The 16,246-nt window shown below is 43.4% G+C and overlaps 1 protein-coding gene across 8 annotated transcripts in view; it reads left to right on the top strand.

Moving 5' to 3' along the window:
* The window catches only part of pcdh19 (protocadherin 19), a 52,440-nt gene that overhangs the window by 33,038 nt on the left and 3,156 nt on the right, over positions 1 to 16,246 (top strand). The gene's annotated exons all lie outside the window — the stretch shown is intronic.

Genomic DNA, 16,246 nt, shown 5'->3' with positions numbered 1-16,246 from the left:
CAGCCTTATTAAGTGAATGAAGGAAATTGTCAGAAAACAAATAAGCGTGCTTTCTAACCACCTCGCTGCTTATATGTCTTTTGGGAATAACTTTGTTGTGTAGTGCGTCTCTCCTGCCAGCAGAAAACAAGTTGAGAGACTGCAATTGCCAAAGGACAACAACACACACGAGCCGAGGATAGAGCAGCCTTGTTTTTTTGTGTGATTTCTTTTTTTTTTATTGTTCTGTTTTCTTGTGCTGATAAGCACAGAGAACAAAGGGAAGCTGAAAGGGAGGAAGGGAGGAAGGGTTAAACTCTGGGGCTTTTACAGTGCAAATGTTTACCATTCCTAGTGCCATGTAAAGATATTGTTTGCCCAGGAGACCGGCCGTTACCTTCACACAAAGATCCTCCATCCACGTCATCTTGTTGACTTTTATGTAGGAGCGCATTTGTGTGAGGAGACTGCAGCCGCTAACTGACCCCGCGCCGTATCACAGTGGACATTTTTCCCATTTGAAGAAATTTAGGAGCTTGATATTTGGCTTATGTCCATCAGTCATGCTTTTTCTGTTTTTTTTTTTTATTCCACCTTCAGTGATATGATTTCAACAAGGCTATTCATTATCCCTGCACCAGCCACTACCAAGGTAACTTTCAGCGAAGTGCTTGTGAAGAGATTTTAGACCTTAATCTGAGTGAATAACTCTTTGTTGAAGCCATGCCAAGAATCTAAAGAGGCGTCTGTGCTCTTTTTGAAAACCTGACCTCAAATATCCTTACACGGTGGATTAGATTAGGAAAGTATCTGAAGAACAAATTACATTAAATCTCTTAAAATCTATAAAGCAAGGGATATCTTTAACATGTAATGGGTCCCTCATATCTGCCAATAGAATAAAAATGGATGATATTGCTATAACAATAAACTGAGAAGAAGAGCTATATAAAATGAATTCTTCTTTATCTTTATAGGCATGTCTGTGAAGTTAGGGGGATTTGGTTGAAACGTGCGACATGCTAGCTTTGGCTCTGTAGAACCATTAGTGTCAAGGGAGAAGCAAGGGAACAGACTCCGAGGGGGCTCGTGACAAAGGAGGCTTAATCTATTTCTTTTTTTCCACTTCCTTTGATTGTCATAGCTCACACTTTAATTCCTCCCGGATATGGATGAGCCATGGTCTTCGAGGATTAAGATTCATGTATTGTTAAATCTCTCCAGTTATCTCAGCGGGGAGAGAAGGGGAGAGTGGGATGTCGTTTTTCCAGCGTCCGATTTGTGAGTTTAGAGGTTTGTGGTCTTGGTTTTGGAATTGTTTCCGGGTCAATGTGTAAGCGTTCTTCAAATAAAATCCCTTCCTCTCGGCTTATTAGACTCAAAGGGCTCCAAGACTGCTCAATTAGCTTGAGCAGGGAACAGGCCTCTTTTATTTCTGACAAATTCCTTGGCCTCCACCTCTGGAGAATATCTCTCATCTATCTGTTAGCTCCCTATGGGCGTGTGCCTGAAGCTGTAGCCCAGGAATGGAAGCCCCCTCCGTGGGCCGCAGATTTCTCCATATTCCCTTCTTTCATCAGCAGATCCACAGGGTTTCGCTGTTCCTAATTGATTTCATCTCCCCCCACCTTTTCTTTCTCTCTTCCCTTTTCCCTCCGTACGTCTCTCTCCTCTGTTTCCATCTACTGACTGCAAACATCTCCAGCGCACATCTCCCAACTTTGTGCCAGTCAAGCAGTTCCCTTTCCCTGTTGAATTAAGGAAACAGTAAAGGCACCTCACATGTTTCTGCCGCAAACTTGCCCTAAATTCGCCACGGGAACATCTCTAGTTTGCAGTTCTCTGATCTACTAACGAAAATGCTGACAGGTGTCAGAATCAGGAAGGCAACAGGAACGGGGCTGTGCTGACAACACGAGAGGAGGAAAGAGTCTGCGTGTGTGAGGAGACAGAGATTGAGAGATGAGCTGAGAGTCTAGTAAGCAGTCTTAGCGAGGGAAAATAAAAAGCGGAAGAGAAGAAACAATCTCTCTGACAGGTAGGGGTATTTTTTTTTTTCTCCCTCTCACTCCAAGGTAGCTTCGAATTTGCCAAAGGATTTGACTGATACTCAAACAACACTTGATTGGATTAAGCGTCAGAACCCTTGTTTGTGATTCGGGCTGGCAACAACACATGTTGCGGTGTGATACCTTATGATTAGATTAACAGATAAACTCTATACTGGGACCATCCATTTTGATTTGTATTTGCCTAATCTAATGTGGAACCAGTGGAGGTAAAATGGCTGACAGTGACAAAGAGCTCAATGCAATACAAGCATTAAGGAAGATAGAGCGCAAACACAACGCATGCTCACGCACACCAGAGAATGCTTGAAAGCAGGTGTAGTGAAGTCTGTAATGAAGAACCAAGATGCAGATTTTTGCCTCAGAGATATAGAGACATGAGGAAGAAAAAAAAAAAGGGAAATAAGATGTCATTTCAAGCTGTGTCCATCTGGGCTCATATTTTTCATCGCGCCGAATGAAGTGTCTCGCTCTGTCATATTGGATTGGGTGGCTTAATGTAATAAAAACGGAGCTGGCCAATATTGATTTTGCCTAAAATAAACCTTTAGGAAATATGTAATTTTTACATATCTCACAAAGTGTAGAGTGTTACAGCAAAAATGATTGTGGTTTTATTTCTGTTTCGACCGTGGCCTCTTTGTAGTTTGAGTTTGCAGTACTTTCGCACTAAGCGCGTTGCTTCAGCTTTTTTGTTAATTTCATGCGCAGACGAGTGAACAGATATTAAAAAAAGAACCTAAACCTGACACATTCTGATTCTCGGACAACTTCAGGCAAGCGTTGCCTCTAGTTGCCCTTCATCTTACCACAGCAGACGAAAACGAAAAAATGCTTGCAAATGTCTAAGTTTCCAGCCAACACTAAAAACACAGTAATGTTAGAATACCATAATGGCATCCGCTGAACCCTCAGTCTGCCAAAGCTCTCCTGAATATACCCAGTGTATTTAATCAGCTCAAGAGGGGACTGCTTATCTCTTTGCACTTGTCATGGATAGCATATTGAACATATCAGAGAGAGAAATTGGAATAGTTCATTATTTTCTAGGGCTCACAATGAGCCTGATGTATCTCATTGCAGGCCCTCCACTGACAGCTCATTTTCTAGACAATCCTGGCATTCAGTTCACAACGCAGCAAAGAGAGTGAGAGAGAGAGAGAGAGAGAAGCAGAAAGAGAGGGAAGAAACACAGAGGCAGAGAGAAAATGGGGCTCCGGATCTCCATTGCTTATTCATGACGCTGTGCCATGCTAGGTGTGTTAATAATCTCCGCAGAAACCAAGTGAATCACGGTTGTTTGTTGAACACCTAGCCAAGCTGGGCCCCAATCGACAGCAGATGGGAAAACAGGGGGATCAGGATGATCCCAGGCAGAGGGAGGTAGATTAAGAACAGGTAATGTGCAGAAGTTGATGGGGGCCGAGTGTGTATTAAACAGAAAGGGGAGAGGAGAGAGTACCTGAATTTTAAATCTGCCTGGGAGTGTGTACCGAGTATATATATAGTGTGTGTGTGTGTGTGTGCGTGTGCATGTGGCTGTAAAAGTGTGCCTTTAAAGGTTAATCAGAGGAGGAGAAAGAAAGAGGGAGGAAGATAAAGAGATGGCACTAGAGAGAAATACTATGGGTAGGGGGAAATAGAGTGAAATTCAAGAGGCAGAGCAGAGCTGCAGCGTTGTCTCCAGTCTACTCGCCTTTTGTGGCTCTGATTGATTTTAGTTCTTGTCTGAGAAACTGAGGCAGCACCATTGTGTTTTTAATTCTTTGAGGTCACCGCGTGGACACGCCCCCTTCTCCACAGTAATACAAAGCACGCGGTACTGGCAGGGCTGTGGGGTTGTTGGCACTGCAGCCCCCATCTAATTGAGTTGTTTGGGAGAAGTTGGTCAGAAAAAAAATATTTTAATTATGCATTAATCTTAATATATTGGCTGCAATGAAATTATTTTACTCCTACTCTGAACGGGGAGAGTAATTAGTTTTCTCTTTCTTTCTTATTTTTTTTTTCCGTTCCGTCTGTCCCTATTTTACCCTCCTGGAGATTCTCAGCACTTTTTGTCTTTGCGAGAGCGAAGGCACTCTCTGCTTCTTTATTTTGAGGAATTGTGTTTGTGCCACGACATCTTGATGTAGCATTCTGCCACGGACAGCTGATCGTAATCTAAACACTGATTTACATTCTGCAGTGACAATCTTATCTTCATGTGGTGTAGATTCAGAATTGCTAGAGGTTAATAAAGCGTCCTCTCTGCAGTGGCGTTCTTTACTAAACTTAGCACCCACAGCGGCCGCCGCGCCATGGTGCAGCAAGTGCCGAGAGTGTTGCGCGCACACCTATTGTGATGGCAAAAGGCAAAGTGGGCCAAAGCCAATTATTTCTCCTTGAATTGTACCGTGTTGTTGTGTGTTGGTTGAAATTTAACATATGAAGTAACAGTTTAACAGTAACTGGTCAGCTGACGTGGTAAAGCATTCCCAGTCGATTAGCCATTGTCGTCTGTTGTGTGAGGAGTGCAATTTGTGTGTGTAACGCTAACCTTGGGCACTCCAAACAATCTGCCCCGAGGACAGAAGATCTTGATCCTCTGTTGACAACTTCACTTCATGTCACTTAGCCCATAATGCTCCCTTACAAAAGCACTACTTACCACAGCCTTGTTGCTGAAATGGTATGACTCTGGAGTGATACCACGTGGAGTAAACAGTCTGATGAGGACATACTATACACATAGACTAACTCAAAGGAGCCTCAGTGTGTGGCTGGAAGTGGGCAGGATAGTCACAGAATGACTGCCAATGCGAGGCTTGTATTACAGGGATCCCAGGATATCAGACACCAGGCGGCCTGTGCTCCCTCCAGGCAGGGCAGAATCTGGCAGCTGGCCCACAGCCCAGATAGCTATAATCAGCTCCATTACCTGTAGCACTGACTCCCATTTAGGAGTCCTCATAGTGGAACTACAGCTACGCTGCGGGGATTAAAGATGCTGCGAAATTAAGGAAGAATGGAAGATTGCACGCACATGCCACTGCTCAGCCTGCTGCAGACGCATACGTTGCACTGCGCTGGGAATAAATTCATAACGCACACGTGAATGGCGAGAGATTTTCCGGGCATTTTGTTTCGGGGCGCGAGGCATTTGTTTTATCTTTCCCTCCTGTGAAAGGAAAGATTATGAATATACTCTGCTCTGTTTAAAGGGGAAATCAGCTGTCTTCTGACAAGTACATTGTAGCCTGCAGTTTTCTGTCCAGAATACAAAGAGACATTTATCACTGCAGCTGGGTAAGAGAGGAAGAGGGGGGGAGGTGTGTGTGTGTGTGTGTGTGTGTGTGAAGAGAGGGGGGGTCTCCTGTGCTGCAGCAATGTGCATTTCTTTTTTTAACCCCTATTACTTCCTTTCTGTGGGAAAAACACTACACCTCCATCCTCTCTAATCTGTTTGAGATTTCCCACATTTTATTTTTCTTTCATTTTCCCGTCTCCTCGAATGCCTTTGTCACCTCCATCCTGTTTTTTTTTTTTTTTTTATCTTAGTTCTCATCACCTTGGCTCTCCTGACAACATTATAACTCAGACAGAATATGTAGCAGGAATATGTAAAGCTCCGTCGTCCTCCTCCTCAGTTGTGGCAACAAAAGGTTACTACCTCAGGCAGAGAGCTATAATATTTCCATATTTCGCACCCCTCATGTATATTCAGCGAAAGTGATTTATTCTGTAACATTTTATAGCTGTTGAAGTGCAGAATTTCTCGCGCAGAGACCCCGCACAATACTGTAAAACATGGCACGGCGGATCGCACTCATTGGATTTGTACTGAGCAGAAGTTAAACAGAGGTTAAAGAGAAGTCGTCCAAAGCTCCTCTATCATTACTATCTTTCATTCACCAATTAGTGTCAGTGTTCCCCCCGCTGTCCCCTAGTTGACCTTGCAGGGATGAGCTCAGTATGTTGTAATTCAACATTTTGACTCGGTCTCAATAGTGGGAGGCACCTTGTGGCTGCTAGTGACCCAGATTATAAACTATTGATGAGAGAGTGAGGGCAGGCCAACAGAGCGGAGGGACCTGCCGAGGTGTGTGTGGACCCCGAGAGCCTCCTTTTCTCTCTCTCTTTTTTTTTTTTTTTTGGCTGCCAGTTTCCACCGGCTACCCTGCATGCGTAGCGTCTGTCAGCACGTCTTCATATTCAAGACCCTCCGCCTTTTCATCCTCTGCCCTCTCTTTATACCTTAGTGAATTAACATGCGCCAGTCAGGCTGAATCACTGTGCCGTACGAACGCTGCATTTTTGGACTCGGTTCGTCTGTGGGAAAAGGTCAAGAGGCGAACGGCATTCAGAGTTTTGTTTCTACATTAAGGCGTAGCTGATGGCGGGGGATAATGAAGTTAAATTCATCAGCGTTGAAACACATTCGCGGAGGCCCTCTATTTTTGAATTGAGCTGCTAATAAGATATTTCCTTTAGGCTACTTCATATCTTCCTGGGCATTAACCTAATTATCATATCGCATGCGTATAGAACATAAAACCAGGTTAGTTAGTGTGAAGCATGTATATGCTGCGGCTACGCTCATCTGCTGCGTCTATTTTGGTAAACTTCAGGAGGCTTTAACGTCGCAGCAGAATGGAGTCAAGATTCACCCAGCTGATGCATCTCGCCAAGCAAATGTGACTTTTCGAAACCCCTCTGTCCCCCGCCTCTTTAAAGGGGAGGATAAAAGGTAATGAGAGAGGTCGGCTGTTAAGTTTAATGGCAGACAGGAAAATCTCAGAATGGCTCTTTTTAATGATGTGCCTCTTCTCATGCAGTCCTCGTTAAAGACGAGGCCAGAATGCGAAGGGAGAGGACAGGGAGGGGACTGTGGTCAGACACTGCTCAGCCCCCCCCCCCCTCCCGTCATCTGTAAGATCTGCAGCGGGGGTCTCAGGCGCCTTAGTGTGCTCCCCAGCTCATCGTAGGCATCCTGTGCTCCTTCTGTATTCAGCTCGCATTAGCATCAGAAAATAAATAAAGCAAGCAATCAGGCCGTGACCTCTTATATCCACAGTGCTCGCAGACACACACACACACAACCCCACCCCGCTTCCTCCGCCTCCCCCCTCCTCTGCAGCACTCTACGTGGGTTTAACTAGCTTGGATTTGCAACTGAATGTCAAGCTTGGCGTTTGGCTTTACCACAGGGCAGGTTGTTCCACAGCTGTCTCTAGAGAAAAGGAACTCAAGGATCGAGAGGAGCGGGGGAATTGGATCTTTGACACCTGTCACTTCCACTCTGCTGCACCTTGCTCCCTTGCCACACATAAGGACTTTTCATGTCACAGCTCAGCATGTTATCACGAGTGGGCACAGGGCCTGAGAAATCCAATTACTACCACTGTGTCAGACCCCTGCCATCATCCTAAAGTATGCTATAGTTATGTTCCTCAAATCAGAAAAGATGTGCCCATTAGTTCCTTCTCTTTTCTTCAGACCAGTCTCCCACCTCCATCTCAATCTGTGTGTCTTAGATACGACCTGCAGCTCTGCTCTTGTGCTGCCTCACTGCTGACAATCCTCTATATAGTTCCGCACTGGCTGGTGGGTAGCTAATGCTACGGACATTGGTTCTGACTGTCTTATATTAAGTGGTATCATGGTGTAGACCTCACTCTGGCGGATAATGGAGAACCTGGGAGAAAATCAGCAGGCCTCCCAGATGCCAAACAGATTGGCCTTTGTGACAGGGAAATAAGAAGTGTGTTAGAACGCCTCCCTCCTGCCTTTCCTCCACTCAGCAGGTGGAAATCTAATGCATCTCTACGCAATGGGGGCCTTGCTGCTTTTTTATTTCCTTTTCGTTTCTTTCATCTGCCACTCATCCAGAAGTGACATTGTGTATTTGTTTTTTTTTTTCAACCCGTGATCCGTCTCCCGAAGTGGCCCACCTCCTCCTATTTTATACATGCTTCTGCACACTTAGCCAAACCTGCCCATCACGCTACATCCCAGCATAATCCCTATGTTCAGTGTCCTATTTCCAGAGGTTGTTAAAATTGTTGAAAAAAAAAGGAGGGGGGGACAAGGTTTTTTTTTTTAAAGGAAGAAAAAAAACGGGCATGAGAGAGAAGGAACCACGCTGGTGCTTCTGTGACAAGATAAAATGGAATGAAAACACACAGTCCTGGCTAACACAAAGTGAACACGGCTGAATGAGAAGCCACATTATATTAATTATGTAAGGGCACTCTTTTGAGGCAAAGCTCGCAGAGGGAGAGGAAATCCTAAGATATTGGTTTGCCGCCCGGTGTGCCAGCCACCAGCTGTTTGGACACATTGACAAGTGCTGAAGTATCGTGTTTATTTCAGACGGCTGAGGAAAAAATAGCTCTTAAGAGAGGAGAAAGTAATCAGAAGGAGAAAGTGTTAGAAATATATATCTTTATGGCAAGTGTGCGAGAATAAATAGTTCCTTTGTCTAGACTGTTTATTGGTTATAGACTCGATCTATTTCATGAAGAATAATTTGACGGTTGGGGTGAAAAATGTGGATTTACAAATAGAAATCTCGGTGTTGTTGGGAAAATATTTCATTTGTTATGGCCTCCTATAATATTAATGAAATCCTCATTCCTCACCGAGCATTTATTTTTATTTCCTAGTGTCATTTTTCTTGACATCTGTAGTTTGTATTCTCCCTCCTGCCCATTAACTGAAACCTTATAGATATTTTTTCCAGTTAATAACACGCCTTTAGATTTTATTTTAAGAAATATCCGAGATTCTAATCAGATTATTTTTTCCGCAAAAACGCTGTGCATAAATGATCTCGTTCCACGGCGCTGCCATCCATCTGTCTCCTCTCGATCTCCGCTCGCCACGTATCTTCCATCTACCCCCCTATCCCCATTTATGGATGTAATTTAAGAGTCTGCTTCTGCCCCCTCGCTTCTCCCAGACTCCAGGGTTTAGGAGGAAATTAGCTCGCTAGCTCGGTCAAGCTTAAACACAGAAATGCCGCATTTGTTCTAGTGTATTTAAAGATGTCCTCTGCCGATGCATTGTATTTGAGGAATTGAGCCAAGCTGACAGAGGCTCGCGAGTGGGCTGGCTGGCATGTCGGAGCGAGCAGGTCTGCACCCAGGACGGAGGCAGCAGCAGCAGCAGCAGCAGCCGCCCGCTGTGCTGGGTTTTGGGAGCGCGTTGTATGGTTGCTGTGGGCCTTGAGCGCCTGAGCACAGGTTAATTTGAAGCTCATCATTAGAGGGGCAATTTGGATGCTCAGAATTGACAAGGGTGACATTTGCGATGCCATTATAGCGAAGTACATCACAATAGAACGCAATATTTGGAGTGTGTAACGCATATACTAATGTAATTAGTTTTGAAATGAAACCTGCATTAAGGGCTTCTGCTTCGAACCATAAAATGAATAAAATACATATAAAACAGAAAAAAAACAAAGATTGGAGTTTTAAATGATATAAAATTTTTATTATCTGTCTCCTACTGAAGTGTTAAAAGTGAAAAGTGATATGAAGGTTAAAAACTCTGTTAAGGAACGAAGGTAGGGAGCATATGATTATTGTAGTTTTCCTAGATTTATGGGGACATTATTAAACTAATTACGCTGCAAATCTTCTACCCCAAAATGCTCCTCCAATCAAACAAATTTACAACCGGGACACTTTTGAGAAATTCCTCCCCGTGCGATCCCATTTTAACCAGAAATACATCAAATTACAACAGGATGAGCTCAAGTTTCAGTTTAATTTTGACTTTAATTGCGCTCTTCTTCATCTTCCATCTCTCGTATTTTAAAATAATTGTCCCTTTAAAAAAGATGAATTTCCTCCGATGACATTCATCACTGAATTACATCCTTGATTAGTTTTTCTTGGAAATGTTATATATGGCCACGAAATTATCTAATTTGCCACCACAAAGTTATTAAGCTGATTTCTTGTTCCAGTGACAGCGATATGGTTGGCATCATTATCTCGCGGCGGAGGAAAGTGTGAGCGTAATACTGTACAAGTTCTTTTACAATTTGAAGTTATTAGCTGTGTGTAATTAAACCCTAAGCCAAAATACACTTAATGACACTCCTCTCATCATCATTATAGCATTATTTGCAAGGATGTATTTCCTGACATCGTTTGCCCATTAGTTTTTGATTATTTAAGCACATTGTATTCTAAATATATGTCAGATATTTTCCTCCAAGTTATATTTTTTCTTACTTTTAAACTAAACCTTTAAAATGAGAATTTAAAAATGTCTTGAAGAGAGCACATTTACACCAAAAATAAGCTGTTTTTGAATTTTTCGAGTGTCCAGAGTTTTATTTTTCTCTACCAAATCTCCAGTGACTGGCAGCGTGGTTGAACAGTTGGGAACTTTTCAGGCAGATACGGTGTCTGCCTATCCACGGGCTTTGTGAGCACATGAGTGTATGGCATTGGTGCTGTAGCCACAGACGAGAACCTCTCTGCTACCTCTTAAATGGCGCTCAGCCTTGTGCATCCAGGCTTAGCTCATTATGGCTTTCTGCCTGGGTTAAATCCAGTCAGAGTGCCTGTTGAGAGAGTTAAATGGTCACTGGCTCGTGTAATATATGAAAACCAGGGCATGAATTATGATATTGCCCGGATCTGATCAAAAAAAAGACACGGACTCATGAAAAGGGATGGTAATTCTTTTACAGGCGTAAAAACTGTTGCCGTGACATCGCAACCTTTTGAAACCAGTCATGGTAGGAGTGGCGCTCAATAATAAACTATTTGTTGCCTGGGCACTGAAGCCATCCCACCCACGTATGTCATCATGACCACCAGCTCACATTCTTTCCACTACATCAAACAGTCCATTGGCTAGTGGTCCTGCTTTCCAACAAAACAATGCTCTGCGATGACATAGTGATTTATAAAACAGCGTAGCGATTGCTTTTTTTCCCTCCCGCTGCTGTTACACAGCTGTTAAACAGATGCTGTTTGTACCAATTTAGAAGCTAGTGCGTTGTTTGTCAACACCAGTTTGGAAATTCATTCTTTATACCGGGACCTGTTATAGAACACATCGGCTCTGCTGGATGGCCAAGGCGGCAGCGAGCGAAGAAACATACAAAGGAAGTAAACATTTGCTGAATTTGGTTTAAACTGTCGCTGGCTTTTGAAAACAATTATTGCCGAGCACTTTAAAGAAAAGCAACTGTCTCGGAATGAAGCTGACTTGCCATTTTACATCAGCTTTTGGGAGGATACCGTGGGTCCGCTGGAAGTGACAAGCTGTCAGACACTTTCTGCAGCACTAGACGGTTGAGACAGTGAATTTGTTCTCGATAAATTGACTGCTGCTAATGCTCAGAAATAGAACCAGGGCCACACGAACCCCTGGCCTCACCAGCCATACGAGAGTACTAACAAGGGCACCCCGGCGTGTCTAATGTTCCCGACAATTAATGTTTTACTGAGAGAGCTGAAGGAATTCTGGTCAGATAGGCAGAAATGAGAGGAAGTGATTTTGCGTTGAAGGATTCATTTAATTACATCAGTGTACGTGAGACGGCAGAACTGATTCGGTGAGAGAAGAGGACAGAAGGAGGAGCAGCATAAAGGATGGCCTTGTGCGGGGAGCTGTGAGGAATGAATCTGGGGTTTTCAGGAGGGGGATGGCTTGATGTGACTGAACCAGATGCTGTAGGGAGACGGAGAGGACTCAGTGCTGTGCAGAGAATGATGGCTTGCGTGGCGCAGTAAGGGTGCCCCTCTACTGTTTGTAAAAACAAGACCATCACACTCCATCTTGCCGCTCCCGCAGGAGCCAAGCCTCCGGGCTGATTTATGGCCCACAGACTGAATTGGCTGGCTGGGATGACAGCAGTGCTTGGACTCTCCCTGGTGAGTAGTGTAGGAGGCTGCTTGGCCGAGCTTCAGCCTCAGCTGGCCGTAGAACTGTCCTCTACTGTAGTTAGGACAGGCTAGATGTTAAGCTCCATTCCCAGTGTTAGGATCAGACGGGGCCAAGCCTGTTAGGTCTCGAGCATGATCTGGACTCCGAGCACCAACCATCCACGGACAGTCACCCTCTCTTCTGCTGGTGCTATTTTTTTTTTTATCTCCCCTTTTTTTTTTACCCCCCTCCCTTGTGATATTTTCATCAGCTTCTGCATCACATGCTCCATCAAGACTCCGTAGTAACAATTTAGATTTAATCAATCTTTGCCATGTGACTGCCAGGATGGAAAATTAATATGGAGAGCAATTAGAAAACAGCCATCTCGCTGTCAAAGATACTCTAGAATACCAAGATGAGAGCAGAAAAAGTGGACGGCATTTTAGCAGCAAACGCAAACCTTCTGCACACCGCTCAGTCACGACAACGAGTGTGTCGACAATGCTAAAGAAAAAAGGATCGGCGCTGCGGTCACGTTTATTTAACTTTCTTTGGACGTGGTTCCTTAGAATTTTACACCAGTCCTTTCACAGCGGTGAAACAGTGATGCTGTTTGCCATTTCAGTCAACAGAGCTCAACGACCGTCTTTTCAATCTATGGACAGGCTACGTTCAACAGCCTTTTATTTGGGTTTAATATCAAAGACAGACAGGAAACAACAGAAATAGTCAAAGGCAATTGTAAAGGTCTGCGCAGGGCACAAGTAAAGTACGTCTAGGTTTAAATTGCTCTTAATTATTTTCTTTCATAACAGCTGCATCACAGGGAAGATGCATTTCATTATACCGTCTGGCTGTCTGTTCAGGAGTATCTGTTTTCATGTGACAAACAGAATCAGGACATCTATTGTTACCACTAAGATGAAAATGACAGCCTACAGAGGAAATACAAAAAAAGTGACTTAAGCCAAATGTGGCAGACATTATTTGTAAAATGATTTATCATGCCACACTGCTTCATACTGCTGTTAAACCGAACTGACTGAATTGTGTCATACTGCAGGTCCCCCTGGCGTTGTACTTCCAATTAAACAAAGAAATGCAGAAGGAAGATTTTGTCACCTGAATCTGAGTTCAGATCAACTCAACCCCGGCCCCAGCCCTACAGTCTGGCCTTCTGTTTTTTTTTTTTTTTTTTGCACCTGCTTACATTCGTCTTACGGGATTACATTATGGTTTTCAACCTTGAGGCTGTCTGTGCTACTTTTTGTAGGGATAAGCGTGTGTGTTTTCCAAGGCAAGGCTCCGCGTGTTAGCCAAACAGGACGCAAAATAGCTGGCGAAAGCTCGGGGAGTTTAGCAGGGAGTTGCCTCGCTCGCTGAGCACATCCCTTCCCTTTTGTGTCGGAGGATTTCACACGTTTGCTGATGCCTCTGTTTTTGCTGCATCAGAGGCAAACAGATATCACCTGCAGCTGTATATCATGAAGGAACATTATATGCGGCGCACAGGGGTAAATTGAGCAATGAGCTTGTCAGGCTGTGGGATTCCCACGCTGAACGTAAAGAACTGTCTGCTGTAACTTGAAGTTCAGGCGCCTGCGTCTGATTGAGGGAGAGAGGCAGGGCTGAATCGGCAGACGCGAGATGAAATGGCAGGGAACGTGTATTATTTTTTTTCCCAGCGTGCAAAGTGATGCTATTCCAGGTAACAACGAACTGAAAACATATGGACAGCACTATCAGGAGAATATTGTTTTTGCACCTGAAGGGGAAATATTTATTATTTTCCAGTGCCGTGGGTGTCAGCACATACATTTATAAAGTGCTCCCTAATGCCGTCAGCATCCTTTGGACATTAGTAGAGTATTAAAGCGCACTACGTCTGATTTGACAGCGGTGTTGTGCTATTGATGCATGTGTTTTTAGGACTCCGTTGCCAATAAATTGTATTTCATTTCAACGCACAACACGAAAAAAACACCAGCAGCCTCCAACTCCCGATGGAGCTCCCGCAGTAATTAATAGGAATTAAATCCTAGATCGGAAATGTTCCCAGTGACATCCTGCGCTCCACTGTGCTTTTAGTCTGTTCCTGGAACTGATTGGCAGGCTTATTTTCCTGATGCCTTTGAATACACGCTCTCAGCAGGAGGTGCGTTCACTGTCTTCTATTCTGTACTTGTTGACTTCCAAATCAAATTCATCCGTTTCCATTATAGTTTGCCCATTTTTTGTTTGTCTTTTCTTTTCTTTCTGAACAGGATGAGATTCTGTTTTGTTGGAGGTTAAAGGCCTGTCACTTTTTTTTTTTTTTTTTTTTAATTCTGCCTCCATTTTTCGCGGGTCTTTTAGAGCAACATCTGCGGTTTACGAAGCTCCGAGCAAAGGCAGGATGTGTGAGCGTTAATGGCACTTGCCTTTTGTAACAATGTCATTTACAACCCAGTTGCTCTCCCATAGACCCCTAAAGGAAAGGAGAGAAAATGTCATTCACTGCCTACACATGTGCCGCTAAGTAGAGAGCACAAGACTTGTGCACATTTCTTTGTGCCTCCAGGCTTTTCATGCCTTAGAAAATGCTTTAGGCTGTTGAAATAAGCCAAAGTGTTTAGAGGAAATTGCATTCATTACCAAGATGCTTGCAAAATTTTAATCAGTCGAAAGATCGACTTTGTCAAATGTGTCAAAGAACGTTTTTGGTGAAATCTCAGATTATTAAATGCAGAGGTAAAATTTATATTACAGCTCCTGAATGCACATGTCATTCAAAAGCTACATACGTTTTCATTGCAAATTAACACTGAAATGTCATTTTTTGGAATGAACCTCTGCTTCTTAAGAAGTGGCTGCCTAATGCATCTTTATTATTTGCAATGTATCAACGTAAAGGTGTCACAAAGGGGTCATTTCACAACAAGGATACTGACAAAGCAGTGATTTAGGATTATAAAAGGAAGGACGCGGGATTTGAAATGAAAAGTGCTGCTGCAGTGGACAATCTAATCATGCTCTTTTATTTTTATTTATTTATTTTTCGTTCATCACCCGCCATTATGTTCTTGGTACCTGGTAAAGACTTTCTGTTGTGATTGCATTATTACATCCTGATTGGATAGCTTTAAACAAAACCTCCAGCTTAATGCCTTTTGTCTCCTTGATTGCTGCCATTGCAGTTCCTTGCGCCAATCAGCATTCATTCTGATTTACATATATACAGGATTATAACAAGTGGAGAGCATTCGGGTTTTGGCTCATTTATTAGTTTTGGCTTTATCAAATGATTTTTTCTGTATAGCGATTTCATAAACCGGCCTGTTTATGCAGCTCCAAGCATAATGTGCATAACGTTATGTAATAACGTTTCATGAAGTTAATATTTTCCACAAGAATAAATCCTTTAATATTACATTATATGCTCGTGTAGACTACATCCAATTGTTATTGTCTAAAACAAATTAGGAAATCCTCTCGCTTGCAAGGTGAAGCCTTATACCAGACATGATCTCAGGATTCTTCTGCCTCAGTATGAACCCGTCATGAGGACGTTGCCCGCTCATGATCTGCATTCTTAGCGCTGGTGTTCACGCTTTCATGCCCTCAAACAAGATGATTCCTCCAGAATTCCGCTCCCCATGTTCGAGTTCAAACAGCGCATGACACCCTTGACTCACTCATCCAGTCATTTAGTTACCATGCTATCTGTCAGTCTCATCAGATTATACTTTATGAGAGACAGCTCCGACATATCTGCCCCTGAAAAGTCTGTCTTCAATCTTTAAATATCGATTCCCAGGGCCTTAGTAGAGGTGCCTCTCATGAGTGCAGAAAAGAAGGGAGAAAAACAGATCATTAGTGATTTTAATTAGGTGATCTGTCAAGCTGCGATTGCCAGATGTAAGCGTATGCATTTGGGTCGATCGCAATCCCTCTCACAATCCCTTCTTGTCACCTTGGGCCTCTGAAACAGAGGATGGCTCTTGCTAGGAGGGAAACAAGCAATAGTGGAGCACAGAAATATGTCACTGCGTATCTGCGTGGCAGGTTGTTTCTTAAGAGCGGAGCTGGTTGAAACAGTATAGTCGCCTGTAGGGATTTAAGAAAAAGAATTGTTCCATTTTCCCTCGTCAAGTGCTGCTGCTAATGTGCCATAAATGTGTTGTCATGAAGACCATTTTCAAGGCCAAGTTTTTGCTGTTCTGGGAAGTTCTTCACCCATCACAACAAAGTGCAGACCAGCACAGCTGCATGGATGCAGACGAACTCTGTTTTTTTTTTTTTTCTTTTACTCCAGCGTTAAACATCATTACATATTTATA

Source organism: Mugil cephalus, chromosome 5, assembly GCF_022458985.1.
Source record: "Mugil cephalus isolate CIBA_MC_2020 chromosome 5, CIBA_Mcephalus_1.1, whole genome shotgun sequence".
Taxonomy (NCBI): domain Eukaryota; kingdom Metazoa; phylum Chordata; class Actinopteri; order Mugiliformes; family Mugilidae; genus Mugil; species Mugil cephalus.
This window is presented reverse-complemented; position numbering and strand designations above follow the sequence as displayed.